Genomic DNA, 14,239 nt, shown 5'->3' with positions numbered 1-14,239 from the left:
ACACACTATTTTTTCAAGAGAAAAAAAAAGAAAAACAAACAAAAAACAAACCCTCCATAAAAAAGATGGAAGTAAGGGAAAAGAATGGCAAATGGGAAAAAGAGGACATTTTGTGTTTAGGTTTTTCATTTAAATCTTTATTCCACATTTTCACTTGAGGTATGTGATTTAAAGCTTCATTTCAGTAAAAGGGGTCATTAGGGAGAAGGGATTTTCTCAGAGATGCTCAGAATGGTTTGATCATCATTCAAATACTGATGAACTGAGAGTGTTTACTTGCCCACAAAGAGAATATTTTGGCTTTCACACTGCTCTTAAAAAAATTAAAAATAGAGCCCTTTGAACATAGGAATGAGTGCAACAAGGCTAGAAAACGAGATGTTAGTTTGCATTGCTAGAAGTAGGTAATTTAGATGGCATGCATCTTTGACATATTTTGAATAGACTGAAATTTGAATTTTGAATCTGAAACTTGAAATTTCTTTTAATTTCTTCCATGGGATGAACTTACATTCCTCTGAGGAGTGCAATGCTGAAATGTACTCACATCCAAAGTTATTGCAAATTAAATCTAGGGGGAGTAAGTCCTGTGTGAATCATACAAGTTACAGCATATGTGCATGCATTTGTGGATGTCTGTGTTGTGATTTAACCCCAGCCATCCACCAAGTACCACTCAGCTGCTCACCCACTCCCCCACCAGTGGGATCAGGGAGAGAATCAGAAGGGTAAAAGCCAGAAAACTTGTGGGTTGAGATAAAGACAGCTTAATAGAAAAAGCAAAAGTCACTCATGCAAACTAAGCAAAAAAAGGAATTAATTCACCGCTTCCCATGGGCAGGCAGGTGTTCAACCATCCCCAGGAGAGCAGGGCCTCATCATGCATAATGGTGATTTGGGAAGACAAACTCCATCACTCCAAATGCCCCCCATACAGACACTTCTTCCTTCTTTCCCCAGCTTTACAGATTGTGCATGATGTCATATAGTATGGAATATTCCTTTGGCGAGTTTGGCTCAGCTGCCCTGGCTGTGACTTCTCTCAACTTGCCATGCACCCCCAGTCTCCTCACCAGCGTTCCAGTACAAAAGGCAGAAAAGGTCTTGGCTCCGTGTTAACCCTGCTCAGCAATAGCAAAACATCTCAATATTATCAACCCTGTGTTTAGCACAAATCCAAAACACAGACCTATATTAGCCACTGTATAGAGAATTAATTCTACCCCAGCCAAAACTAGTCTGAAAAATCTTATATTTCTGTCTTGCACTGGGATTCTGTTCTGAAACAATGCATATTAAAGACTGTATTTTTTGATGGATGCTTTCGATAAATGTTGAATTCAACTCATCTTATAGACCAAAGTTCAAGATATTGCTCTATACACAAAGAAAGAAATCCACCATATATTCCTCTTTATTATTCAGTAATAAATAATAAAGGGACATTCAAACTTCTTGGACTTGTTAAAACATGTATAGAATAGTTTTAACAGATTTGTATAGCACCATGGCTTGTATAACCTGAAGTACATTTCAGGGAGAGTACATTAGTCACCAAACAAATAGAAAGAAAGTAAACCCCTCTCATATTACTTGTTGTGGGTGAATTGCCATGCAAGTGAGTTGTTGCTCATCTTCACTACTGCTTCAATAAAACTTCATTTTATAAAGTGTTGTCAGATTCCATCACTGTTTGGACCACACCCCACTGAACACAGTGACCGAGAATATATATATATATATATATTAAACGACTTCCTCTTTCCATGATGTACTTACATTTTAAATTGAGCCAAATGCTGGGAGAATATAATTTTCAAATCTAAACCCCCATATTCTCTTTGTAGGGAACGTTATTTTATCTTGCTATGATAATATATGCATTTATGGGTAATCAGATAGCAATGTATATCTAGCTTCATCATTTTCATTCATGCTTAGATCACTGCTACAGTTACAGCTGTGGGATGATTACGATGGAAGGGTAATTTAGACATATCTGTGATAACTGTCATGGTTGAACCCCCAACAACAACTAAGTACCGTGCATCTGTTTGCTTACTCCCTCTGCTCCCTGGTGGGATGGAGAGAAGAATCAGAAAAAGATAAAAACTGTAGATTGTGATAAGAATGGCTAAATAATTGAACTAAAATTAAATTTACTAATATTTAGTAAAATTAAATAAATACTAATACTAATAATACTAGTAACAATGAAAAAGAGAAAGAAACAGAACCCAAGACAGACAAATGGTGCACAATACAATTGCTCACCACCCCTTGACCAAAGTCCAGCCATTTCATAGGAGTTATTGGCCCCTCCTGGCCTAATCTTCCCGGTTTATATACTGAGCACGACATTCTGTAGAATAGAATATCCCTTTCTTCAGTTCAAGTCAGCTGACATGGCAATGCTCCCTATTGGCTTCTTGTGCAGATCCTCACTGGCAGAGCATGAGACGCTGAAAACTCCTTGACTTAGTGTAAGTACTGCTCAACAAGAACTAAAAGATCAGTGTGTTATCAACATTATTCTCATACTGAATCCAAACCCAAACCACTGCACTCTACCAGCTACTAAGAAGAAAATTAACTTTATTCCAGCCAAACCCAGGACAATAACTTTGCACTAAAAGCTCAATAAGCACTCAAACAACAAATATGTAGTCACCTTAAAAATCATTGAAACTAGAATAAATAATTTAATGTTAGCTTGGATACATTGGCACAATGCTACAGACACAGGGGTGTAAAAAGGAATATCCTTTATACATAGTTTATAATCACGGCCACTCATATTGATCTAATTGACCTGAAAGCCTTGGGAAGAAGGAGCTGAATGTTTCCAAATGAAATATTACTCTGTTACAAAGATATGGATCAGAAGTGTTAAGTTTAAAGGAGAAAGTGTATACAAAACCAGTACAAAAATCAGAGAAATTAGTAATATGGTTTAGGTTATTAAAAAAAGGCTAGTAAGAGTCACTAAATATAAAAATATGCTCCACATCTTACCAATAAACTGAAATAACCTATAAAAAATGACTTTAGCTATTCTTGTTTCTATCGTATAGTGTTAACAAATACAGATTGATGAATTCTATTTCTCATGATGAAAACAACTATATTGACTGTAATGGTCAATCGTTAAAGGCACCATCCATCAGGTTGGAATTCTAAGGTCCAGCTGCCGTTATATCTGGCAGAGCAGATACATTATATATAGCACATATATATATATATATAATGCAGCTTTGGGAGAGAAATGAGGAGGCAGTCAGCAGGAGGAGCTGCAGCATCAGAGGGGAGATGGTACCCATGAAAATAAAATATGCTTGCAGGCTGTATTAGTTTTTGTCCAGAAAGAGCAGTGGCTACTGTGCTGGAGGTAGCTGAGAAGGAGAAATGAGATGTAGTGGCTGCAAAAAGCCTGAGCTGATGAGAGCCTGACAGGCATTTTGTTTTCAGATTCATTCTTTTTCAAGAGAGAGAAAGAGATGGAAAAGTGAAATTAAATTCAAAATGTTTCTCTTCAAGAAAATATGGACTTGTCAATATTTGTTTTCCGCGCATTTGAGTATTTCCAAAGGGAAAGAAAGAACCAGAAGGAAAGGGACAGAAAACAAAGTATTACTGGCATCACCCAATCCTGTATGGTGGAGGTGTATCAATGAAGAAATGCAATCCTTTCTGTGGAGTAGGGGAATTTCAATGTGATTATAGAGCAGCAAAATGTGGTTAATAACTATACCAGATGGAGCTTCATCTGCTAGGGATTCACTTTAGAAATTGAGAACTTATTGGTAAATATAGGCTATGTCTTTTCAAATTTAAGATCTTGGAAAATACTGACATCAAGTTTTGATGTTTAGCCAGGAGAAACAGTTATCTTGAGGGATAAGGTGATAGGAATGTTAACTTGAACAGAGGCATCAAAAGTTATTTGCATGTTAATCAAGTCAGTATTAGCAAAGCCTCCAAATTCACTGTACATCAGCTGAAGTTCTCACATAAACAAGAACAGGCTTCTGCCTCATGAATGCTTGAGTACAGAGACATATAAAACTGAATTATTTTGAATATAATCTTTCACTTTGGCATTGACAAACAAAAGGAAGTTGGGTCCTTGAGTAAAAGATGGATCCTATCCTTAGATATGACAGTGTTTCTGGGAGCAGTAACACTTTCAAAAAAGAAAAAACAAAAACAAAAACATGAAAAGTAAACCATAGAGAAATTACTGAAATCAGCCTTTTTTCACAATACAGTTTAGTAATAGATATTAGTTTACTGACAGAAAAAGACATCAGAAAAGTGGAAAAAAACCAAAAATAATTATGACCAATAGGGTTGGATTGTTTGAGAGTATCAGACTCAGTCTCAAGAGTCATAAATCTACCTTTGGCTTTCATTCGAAGGGCCTGGGAGGAGCTCTGGAGCAGTGGAGGTTTAGATAGAATATTAGAAAAAATTTCCTCACTGAGAGGATCTTCAAGCATTGGAACAGGCTGCCCAGGGCAGTGGTTGAGTCATCATTCCTGGAGCTATTTAAAAGACATGTAGATGTTTTAGTGCTGGGTTAATGGTTAGACTTGATGATCTTAAAGGTGTTTTCCAACCTAAATGGTCCTGTGATTCTGACTTGGTTGCTGTAATACACATACCAACAGAACTGGAGTGTACTGTAGATACTGTCATAAGAGGCCTACACTGTTAGATTGGTTGGGACCCTTGGATCCTTGCTGATGTCAACGCTGTTCCCCTGTTCCTAGGTTATCTTGGAAATGCAGTGCAGCTCTGGAATGGCGCATTCCTGTGGTGCCACAGGCAATTGCTGCAACCACCTCGTGTAGCAACATATGATCTGAAATTTGCTTGACACAAGAGGTATTGGGTGGATAGTGATTCCTGTTCTAAAACTCATGAATATATGCCTAAATCAAAGCCCAGGCCAACCAGTTCCAATTGCAAAAAGGTGAACAAGGACTCCTGCAACCTCTAGAAGTGTCAGGTCTGCATTTGAAAGCTTGACCATTATGTGCAATGTCTTGTGTTTGGGCTGTAGCTTTTACAAAGCACTCAAAATTACTTTTGATATCCTTACAGGAAGGACGATTATTTCAACTCTCCACTGTTTTCTTTATTAATTTTTCAGAACAAGTCACATGTATTTATTAGTCACAAAGCCTGAAGTCAGTGAGCACTACTGTGGTTTTCATCATCTTCTGTCAAAAACAGTACAAAAAAGAAAATGTTACTTCTGTTATCTGGCTCATTCCAGATTAATCTGAACAACCTGAAAAGCACAGATGCAGCCAGGTATCACCTGCCTGGGTGATAACCAGAGACTGGCTACAGTAAGTGACAGATGACGACTAAGAGACTGCAGCAAGTACTGCTTTCTCATAAAATCCCCTGTCTATCTCTCAGCAGGCCTGTGCCTTAAAATAGCCACAAGAATCTTCATCCTACATCTCAGAGTATGCAAAGTGTGCTCTCATTTTGCGTCATATGCAATATACCACTAGTACTCTTCTGCTAAGGCACACATTACCTTGGAAATTTCAGAAAATTGCATACAAAGCAATAATTTTATCATAAAGTCACAGGGGTTATCACTCAGGGCCATGACGTGCAATGTGGATGCAGCCAGTCTGACTGACATGAAGCACAAACCACTTTCTACCTCTCAGTCTCTAGACCTAGGCTCTCTCCGTGTGGTAGATAGGGATGCAGACTTGATTTACCACTTGTGAACATCTATATTAAAAAAAAAAAAAATTAGCCCCACTAATTTTCCATCATTTGCTTTAGCAGATCATGTTTTTCTTTTTACTGAATGTTGCAAAGAGAAGATCACTTGGTGGTGCCTAAACTTCTACATACTTAGTAATTTAGCAATTTAGCTTAAAAACTCAAATTCCTCTGGGTGTAGTTCTAGGTGTAAATATTAGGAGATAGGCTTTCTTCATGGTCATAAGAAACTAGTTGTTTCTGTTGCAAATGAAGGATAAAAGGGCTGATTAATGTAGAGGAAATAAAGTAGGAAAACAACCAATGAGCAGGCAAAAATCAATTAAAAAAATGAGAGAAACAACAATGCTAAAGCAGTATATACCTACATAATATTTATCCAGAGCTGCTGGAGCTCCTCATAGGTTTGTAGTACAAGAGTAAATGGTTCATCAATGATTTGGGTTTTTTTTAGTTCTGACATGCATATTGGAACTTGGAATCTTTGAAAAAAGGTAGAATAAAATTTACTTGGTGTGACAGGTGTAGTGGATTGATAGCAACTCCTTTTCTACAAAACACTATCTATAAATGATGACCTGAACAGACTTTGTATTTTCTGATTTGAAATGAGTCAAATTATTAGAATTTCTTATCATCGTTTTAACTATTTAATAGTTCCTCTCTTTCTCTTTCCACACACAAGAATATCCATATATATGTCTACATCTATAGCTGTACTTAAACAGAAATATCTGGAAGGAAAGTTTCGTCAAGATAAAAAAACCCTAAAACCATGTCTATAATAAAATTTTTTATATACATGTTTTAAATACTGTTTTAAATATTTTACTATGACTGATCTTGGTAATTATGATAGTCTGGGTGTTTGAAAGATGCTACCAATAGTCCAAGACTTCTATGTGGCTTCACTGGCTTGAAAAACAGAGAAAGATATTAACTCTCTTCCTTTTAGACAGCTAACTAATTTTTAATAAATGATAACAAAAAACCCCAACCAACCAACCAACCAAACAAAAAAGTCCCCCTCTCACCAAACCAGGGGAAAGGAGAATTTGTGCAAGTTGGTTTATAGGTTAGTCATTAAATTTTTACAAGTACATTGTCTTCAATATTTTGTACATGAACAGAAATTCAGTCAAGATATAGAACTTAATATGAATTTTTTGAGCAGCTCAAGAGATTTTTAATTAGTTATGGATGGATATTGGTGAAAGCTTAAAAGGAATACACAATGCATCAAAACATGCCTTCTCTGACTCACTATGATAAAGGTTAGTCCTTTCAAAAAGATATGAATGTAATCTGGCTAAAACATATTCAAGTGCAAATGTTCCCATACATAAAGAAAAGATAATGATGATTTGTAAAACAGTATTCAGAACAAATATATATGTATGAGAGAAAATACAGTTAATAGTAAATAAAAATAGGTTCTTATTAAGTGTTACAAATAATTCTTGTTCCTATATCTTTCTTCATTTCTTTTTAATAGAGTCTGTATCTTTTTTAAATATCCCAGAGTTATTAAAAAATTAGCCAAGAGAATTGATGAGGCACATGTCTGTAGGGAAGGATAAAAAGAGTCTATTCTGGGGTACTGAGAGAAGTTGATACAGATGCCTTAGGGAAAAATGTATGAAGAAGGAGTTACAAATCTGAATGTTGCTAGTTTGGTGATTTAGGATGTGTTTAGTAAAAAAACCCTATAAACTAATTTTTCCTTAAAGAAAAAAGGAGTCTGGATGTCACCAAAATTTTGACCAGAGTAGAGTGGGACATAAACAGAGGTGGCAAGTATATTGCCAAGTCTTGACCATATGCCAAATTTTGCTCTTTTACTTATTGACCAAAAAGTAGGAAATGTTTCTTCTTAAACATTTCTTCTCAAACATTTCTTCTCAGTGCTTCATCTAAAATGGCTTGTCCATATGTCCCACAGTGAGAAGAAATGTTTGAGACAGACAATGTTGTCAAAAGACAGATATGTATATAAAAAAGAAATGTCTTCAATGTCCCACTGTTATTGTGCTCCGACAATATAGATTTTAATTTTTTATTTTAAATCTCTTGAAATAACACAGAATATACAAAGGAAACTGGAAAGTTTCCTAAGTAGGAAATTAGGAAGGAGGAAATGCATGTGAGGTGCTTTTGTGTGAACGGACAGATTAGTGCGTAGTGACGTAAACGCCAGATGACGTAAGGCTGCTGTGTGAGGTTTTATATCCTCACCCCAGATGTTTCCCAATTGACTACAGAAATATACCTCTTACATTCACTGTCTGTCTTAATGGAGCCAGACAAATGGTACTAAACACAACTTTCTCAACTTTTTGAAAGTTTACGTGTGTGTAGGTTCCCTACGGTGATGAGTTGCTTCAAGCCATTTTTTTTTCTCAGTGATGAATTCACGTCGAAAGCTCCAAAGTGCATGAAGATATTACATTTCAAGAATCGTGTGTGTCATATCTGTCCACTCCCTCACATCAGAGAAAGGAAATGAAAAGAGCTTATATTCAAAGATGCAGAAAATTAAAAAGTGCTTACTCACACCTTTAAATTTTCTACATGTAATAAGATACAAAGTTAAGGTCTATAAAAGTGTTACGCATATTTTATGTGAATTAAGCTAGAACAGAAAATATATTGGAAGAGACAAAAGGTTCAAAGATGTAAGATGATTTTCTCCTTTTCTCATTCTAAATTCTAATTTCTGATCTTAATTTTCTAACTCTTTTTTCATAGTTCCATGGGTCGGCTTTTATCTCTGCATATCATGAAAACTTCTAAGACCTAATTCATATTTTCAACATAAGGAAAGCCTTGAAAAAGAGAATACATTTTAGCTAGTATTTCTGAGCACATAGTACTGCTGATTTCGTCTTTAGATCAGGCATTCGCAAAAACAAGTCTTGTATCTTTTTCTGAAACCAGTATATGCTGTGTTATTAAAATATAATGCTCAGGGAATATATATTTGCTGATCTCATAGCAACAGTATTCAATTCATAGGTTAAAAGGAATGGAAATCTTTGACAGGGAAATCAGTAGTAAAAAATATATGAGAAACTATATTTTATGAATGATCACTTTTACAAAAGACGAACTTTTCTCTTTGTTTCTACATTCCTAGAATTTGAAATTTGGTACTTATAAATAACCTTGGAATCATTGTTTGAAAATGAAGAGTTATTCTCAAACTATTCAAGCATTAAAAAGTCTCCAACCTTGTTAATATGTGTTAACTTTACATGTGCAATATTGCAAGGCTGGAGCCTAAATATATTACAGAAATTCTGTATTTCCCAAAAATATAGATGTACCAAAAAAGCCACGAAAGTAAAAATCTGCACAACAGTAAGTCAGTTTGCTAGTGTATATAAACTTTTTAGATTTCAGAGTACACAAAGAAATTCTGAGTGAAATCTTCTATGTGTGGATACAATGAAAAGAAATTACACATTCTTCACAAACTGAGGTGGAAAATTGGGGTGCATTCTGTTCAATTTTTATTGTACTATGCTATTGTGTAGTGGTTTATTGAGAATAAAATAAAATATTTCAATCCAAGCCAAAGTAGTCCACTTCATTCTGCAGAGCCTGACTGATTCTTGATGAACCTCTTTAGGTGGGCGAACAGTCATCACAGCCAGCCTTTGGTAGTCAGGACAGGGAAACCTAGATTTCCCTTCTTTTTAATACAATGTTTGGATGCGAAAGAAGAGACCAGTGGCTGATAACTTTATCTGTTTTTGAGTTTTACATGTCAGTGTTAGCCATGCCTTCTGAATGTGATTTGCCATAGACAAGGAAACATGCTTTGAGACTGCACTGTGAGCAGCAGTGTGCCACTGTGCCTGGGTGCTGCTGCCCCAGCACCGGCTCCGCTGTTGAAGAGCCAGATGCTCGCAGTGAGGCGCAGCCCATCTAGCTCAGCCTTTCACCACTTCATAAGTCCTTTTGAGCCTTATGAGCATTAAAGTAGGTCTCATGCTGATAACAAAGGTTAAAGCAATCATCTCTTTCCCTTTGCAGATAAGGACTTGAAAACTGCCTTTGCAGTCTTTCTCTTCTGTGCTGCACTGAGACATTTCTGCAGCCTGCGATTTCTCTTGGTTTAAGCAGTATTTATCAAATGGAAACATATGTATACAGTAGGTAAGTAAATATTTGCACTTTGAAGAGGAGCTTGCTTCCCTTATGTTTTGTTGCTGGTATTCCTTAGCAGAAGTGTTTTTAAAATATACATAGGAAAAGAAACATGATAAAGGAGCTTAATCATTTCAGCTCCCACTGAACCATAAAACAAATGAATTCTTAATCATGTTGCTTTATGCTTACTCGTAGTCCCTACTGAGAGAAGGATAGAAGAGTCTGAATTTGGATGGTGCTGTATTTTTCCTAATTACTGTTTATGTATACTATAGTTGTAAAATACCTTTGGGAATAGCTTTTAAAAAATTAGGAAAATCTAGTAAATTTCCAAAGTAGAATGAACTAGACCTCAGCTAACTTGTGCACATTTAATTTACACTTTGCAAACCACTCATATTTTTAAAAAAAGGTTTTGTTTTTTTTATTTATTTTTTTTGTTTAATTGGTTGGTTTGTGGTTTTGCGGTTTTTTTTTTTCCCCTAATGTATGTATAATTGTTCAAGAACTTTTCCCACAATTTGTGGTAGCACTTGTGAGACTATGCTTTTGTTCTTCTCTGACTTTCCCTCCAACACATTGTTCTTTTCTTTCTTCCTCTCTTGAACCATGGGTTATTTTTAGAACTTCATCACAAGCAACAAGCACCAAACTCCAAGTAAAATACAGGGAGTAAATGAACTAAATAACAGGCACAAACAATTTCACCTGTATTAACCTTAAATATGAGGGTTTGGACCCTCAGATGCCATTTCTTCAACAGATAAGCTCCCCTAAAATGAACTACGGTGTTTTAAATAATTACCATATGTAGAACTTAACAATTGGTGTTAATCACTGTTCCACTATTCACCTCAAAGAGTGGTCCAATACTACTTTTTAAAACTTGGAAATTTATCAACATCTTTTGCTATTTTGACAATTCATCTCTAATCCATCTTGCTGGAAATGTTAGTCTTCCTTGCAAGCTTTGGAAAATCCTACTCTGTGCAATTAGATAAAAAATCAAGAGTAATTTGAAGGTACAGGCAAAGAGTCAGCCTAATTTATTTAAGACGATAGATTTTTTTTCCAGTATGCCAATTTTAGTACATTTTTATGTACTAACATCAAAGGACCCCTAACTAACTTTCTGCTTAAGTTGGACTGCAGGAAATTAGTATTCCTTTTGTAGGATTTATTTATGCATTGTGTTAAGGTGAAAAGTGGAAAGGACTATCTAATTTTCTCTGGTACACTTTAGAAATCAGGCGATAGTCAAATCTACTTAGTACCACTTTTTGAGCTCCTAAGTCAGTTTTAATTTAGTCAAAGTTATAATTGGGTTAGCATTTACATGAAATGACACTGCAGGTGGAGGTATCTAACCGAATACAGATGAGTTGAACAGGATTTTGCAGCTTTCTTCCCTGATGACATCTACTCTTACATTACTCTGATTATGAATTATGATAAAGCCAGAGACTGAACCTGAATAAACCTATACAGTGAATAAAATTCTATTCTGTAAATATAATCACATCCACAAAAAAAACCCTAACCAACCGACCAAACAAAAAACCAAACCAAAACAAAAACAGGTGAAGAAAATTTAACAATTTTTTGAAATTGACATTCTGAAAATTGATTTAAACTACATCAATGAAATAAGTCTTTTGCCATTATATTTTCAGACCCCAGGGGAAAGATAGTTCTATGCTATCGTTATACTGATAAAGGTTCTTAAATGTAGAAAAGCTTATGTAAAAACCAATGAAGTACCTTGACATTTTTCATTACCTTGTGCATACATGCATGCAAAATTTACAAACCATTCTTAATTTATTTGCCAAAATGCTTTTGGTAACAGCAGAGTGAGTCAAGTAGGAAATAAACTGTAAGAATTCATTTTTAAAAGGGAAGTCTAATATAGTGCATATTGCTTTAGGTATATGTTATCGTCTTTCTGAGACAGACATTTGAATAAAATCATGTTTCAGAAACTCACCACGTACATAGGGCACTAGCAGTTATGACTTACCCTGCTCCTTATGTTGCTAACTCATCCTATTCCTATCCCTTGCACTGTGCCATCTTATTGTACATTTTTTACTTTAGCTTATGAAAAGTACAATAGAGAACTAATGTGACTCCTTCAGTCAGTTAAGGAAACTTAATTTTCTCACTCAAATCATACAAAACAAAATGATGAAGGTGTCTGTCCCGATGTACTTACAGTTGTCTCCTCACATAAGCAGAAAATTGATGTTAATTTGTCTTCCCCTGAGAGATTTTAATGCTAACTTTCTTTTCCTCCAGCTCATTATACCATTAGTGCCATCTGGTTTTAAGATAAACCTGCAGGCTGGAAGCCTCAACAGAACACTTGAGTTACACAGTTCTGTGCAAAAGAGAAATTAATGGGTCTGTTGGATATATATATTGATAATCCCAGCTAATAACAAACTCATATGTGCAGTGGGTGAGTCTTACGTATTTAGAGGAGTGACAAATAAATGAGAGCCACAAAGGAATTCACTTTTGGAGTCTGCATCTATCCTACCTCATGATGCTTTCAGGCAGATGCTACCTCTACTTAGCAACATAAGCCTCCAAGGTTCAAGACTCTTTCAGAGACAGAAATTGCCTCAGTTGATGTCCTCTCAAAACAGTACTTATCACCCCACTACTTCACTCTTTGTGTCTTGGGCACTTCCATCTTAGAGCTGGTGATGGTCTGGATAACCATCATCCTGCATAGTCTTGATCTTCTGGATGAAAGGAATTTCCATGTTTGCTAAAGCTATAATGTGTTTCCTGTGTCTTGTGGTGAGTGAGCTCCTTTGATATCAAACTCTATCCTCATACAGACACCATACACTCTTAAAGTTACCACATTTTAACTGCAGTTTCCTTTTTAGATTATTTTGCTATTGGTGAGTGAGAGAATAAAAAGATGATGTGGCAGGGTTTTTTGTGGGTTTGTTTTGTTTTTTTTTTGGTAGAAATAAAGTCTCATTACTAAAGTATTTAAAATCTCATACTAGATGCTACTGCCTCCTCTCAGGAACAGCGATTTGACACATGATGTATAAAGAAGTAATGGAAAGCTATGAGGGAGTTTCACTGCCTCACTGAGACCATGGCTTTATTGTTTCTGTTGTTGACTTGCCCAGATTGCCCTTTTTGGGCTATGGAGCATACATCATACAGGTTGTATGCACAGAGACACCAAACTGTTCCAACTGTATAAATAAACAATTTATTGAACAATGCAGACATAGAAGAGTGAAGCTCCTAATTTTTATTTATTTTTTTTTTTTTAATTTTCTGATACAGAAAACAACTATATCCCAGCTTCTGTGGTGGAGTTTCTGGTTGACACATTTGACCACACTATGAATGATGGGCTATAGGACCTCATGCATTCTTTTGGAAGGCCTTGCCTCCAGCAGGACTGTGATTCTGTGATTCCCCCTAGATTTCATAAGTCTATCAATACTTATGTTGCAAAAAAATTGAAAAAAGAAGCTTCTGTCAACTAGAAATCACATCATAGAAAAAAATAGATGTATTTTAAACTTTTTTCTATTTTAAATACAATATGAAGATGTTTTGATATCTACACATGAAACTAGTAAGAATTTATACAGGGTTCTGTCAAAAGAAAATAATAAAGGCATAGAGCTACTTAGAAGATTTTTATTCCCATTAAAAAAAATCCATATTTAATGCAGAAAATAATTATGTGGACACAAACTCCAAAAAGTAAAAACCATGTCTGTTGTAAATTCCCAAAGGTAAAGATTATAAAATGCATCTGATAAATTGTTTGTATGGAAATGATTGATTAGCCAAAGATTTAAAAAAACCTCCAAACTTCCTATGCCATACCACTACATTGTTTCTTTAACTTCTGTCCTGAAACTATTTTGATGATAGATTTTCCCCTGTAAATAACACATCAATACATGGTATTTTAGATGAAATGAATGCTTCTCTCCGTACTACAGAACAACCTCTTGTTGTATCTTGAAATAGTAGGTAAAAGCATATATGCTTTTATTTCTCATATAGATGACATTCGGCACAAAGTGCAATACAGGCAAAATTATGCTGCTGCTTTGTTTGGGGTTTTGTTCCCCAAATTGTGATATCCCAAACCGAGGCTTTAATGATGAGAAAATTGCATAGTGCATTGATGGAAAATGCAACTGAAGATAAAATTAATCAGACATACACAGAATGATACCACTGTGATAAAGTTCTAGCAAAAAGCATGTAAAATCTACAAATAAGAGGGAGATGTAATAAAGTATGGAGTTTCTTTCATTGACTATACAATCATTAA

The 14,239-nt window shown here is 35.4% G+C and overlaps 1 long non-coding RNA gene across 1 annotated transcript; it reads left to right on the top strand.

The window, feature by feature from the left end:
- Positions 1 to 4,778: 4,778 nt before the first annotated feature.
- Positions 4,779 to 13,535, top strand: LOC127463389 (uncharacterized). The gene is made up of 3 exons (XR_007900822.1): positions 4,779 to 4,894; positions 9,793 to 9,915; positions 13,228 to 13,535. It is a non-coding gene; the product is annotated as an uncharacterized LOC127463389 (long non-coding RNA).
- The last annotated feature ends 704 nt before the right edge of the window (positions 13,536 to 14,239 follow it).

This window comes from Manacus candei, unplaced genomic scaffold, assembly GCF_025592945.1.
Source record: "Manacus candei isolate 608988 ecotype Guabito, Panama unplaced genomic scaffold, ASM2559294v1 h1tg000159l, whole genome shotgun sequence".
NCBI lineage: Eukaryota > Metazoa > Chordata > Aves > Passeriformes > Pipridae > Manacus > Manacus candei.
Note: the sequence above shows the minus strand (reverse complement) of the source record. Positions and strands in the feature narration are given on the sequence as shown.